This window comes from Lepeophtheirus salmonis, unplaced genomic scaffold (assembly GCF_016086655.4).
Source record: "Lepeophtheirus salmonis unplaced genomic scaffold, UVic_Lsal_1.4 unplaced_contig_6222_pilon, whole genome shotgun sequence".
NCBI classification, from domain to species: domain Eukaryota; kingdom Metazoa; phylum Arthropoda; class Copepoda; order Siphonostomatoida; family Caligidae; genus Lepeophtheirus; species Lepeophtheirus salmonis.
In genome coordinates, this window is record NW_027295234.1 from 395 (window position 1) to 2,028 (window position 1,634).

The 1,634-nt window shown below is 30.1% G+C and overlaps 1 long non-coding RNA gene across 1 annotated transcript; it reads right to left on the reverse strand.

Annotated features, from left to right (window-relative positions):
• Positions 1-336: 336 nt before the first annotated feature.
• LOC121131435 (uncharacterized) lies at positions 337-774 on the reverse strand. Its single transcript, XR_005869054.2, has 3 exons — positions 657-774; positions 546-596; positions 337-476 (listed from the first exon to the last, which is right to left on the reverse strand). It is a non-coding gene; the product is annotated as an uncharacterized lncRNA (long non-coding RNA).
• Positions 775-1,634: the final 860 nt, after the last annotated feature.

The window sequence follows — 1,634 nt, forward strand, 5'->3', positions numbered from 1 at the left end:
AAAATATAGGAATAATAATGTCTTTAAATAAATTTATTTAAAGATACTGAAGGATACTTTATCTTTTACTGGGGTACTATACATTAATATCAGTTTAAATGAGACTGGAACTTTAAAAATCGGTACTTTTCCTAGAATTAATCAAGGAGGCGGGGCTGGATCAATTTTAAGCTCCATATTATGGAGTAGAATAACTTTTACAAAGAAGCTCATAAATTAAATACCTATTCTGAATAAATCAATCTGTAGAAGAGAGGCATGCCCGTCCCGATTCTCTTGTTCCTATGCCCTCTTATTAAAACCTATAAATGTTAGCAATTAAATGAAACCATAATGAAATTGATTTGATTATTTATTTTGAAAGAATTCTAATTGTTTTAAGTACATTTTATACATGGCCTCGTCTTAAGTACATTTTATACATGGCCTCGTCTTAAGTACATTTTATAGACGGTTTCGTCCTACAATATGGCTTTCTGCAAATAATAATGATAAATTGATAATTAGTAAGTCATTGTCTAAACAACAACAATGGGATAACTTACGCTTATGAGGACGAGTAGCACTTCTTCTGTTTCTAGAGTTGGAATGTTGGGCTGAAAAGGAATAAATTACTCTGAAGGTGTCACATAATTGACAAGGATTCTTTCAATTACCCTTTTGGAGTCCCAAAGCAGCGGGCATGACAAGGCCAAAGATGGCAAGGACGGCGAAGATAGTTTTCAAGTTGAATTGCATGTTGATTGAATATCCAAAAAAGGAATGATGATTTTTCAACATTTCAATATCCTTTTATAGATACGTCAATGATTATAATAGGTAGAACGTACAAGTGTAATTACTTTATTGAAAGTGTATTAATAACATAAGTAACATCATTGAGTTATTCTAATTATAAGCAATACTCCAAATAGTAATCTGCATTACATTTATCAAATAATTATATTATAATAAAATATGTTTGGTCAAATTAGTTCCAGGTTACATTTTTTGATATTTCTTCGGATAAAATATCAACAAAAAATTACTTTAAATGACAAAAATAATTGGGCTTATACATAACTCAAGACAAGCTTTTTCCACTCGGAACCTCGACTCTCAAAAAGAAAAGGAAAAAACGCGCGCCTTCTGTATTTATTTATTTTGCCAATTGTTAATTATTATGGGAAGAGTTATTAATGTTATTTTTGGAGAGTGTTAGGAGAAGACGGGTGGTATTACTGAATTAAGACCCTTATGAATATTATCTGTCTATTATTTTTGGTGGGGAGGGGGAGAAAATGAATTACTGCTATTAAAAGGATAACCTTTAACATTTAAAAGATACTATTGGTCCAGAGACAATGTTATTTTTTCAAAATATCCAAAATCTGTGATTATATTTATGTCACTAAGTATTTTTTATTATTATTAAACTAAAGGTAAGCGATACTTTTTCCTTGAAAGGGAGATGTTAACACTGCGAGACCTATTAAATAGTGAACAATAAATAAAAACCGTTTTTCCGTTTCCAATCGCTCTACTCTCTTTTTCTTCAGAAAAGTGAAACAAACCCTTGTTAAGGATATACTATGTATATTAAATGATAATTATTTAATACATATAAAAATCAATAATTATGTAGAGGGAGCGGG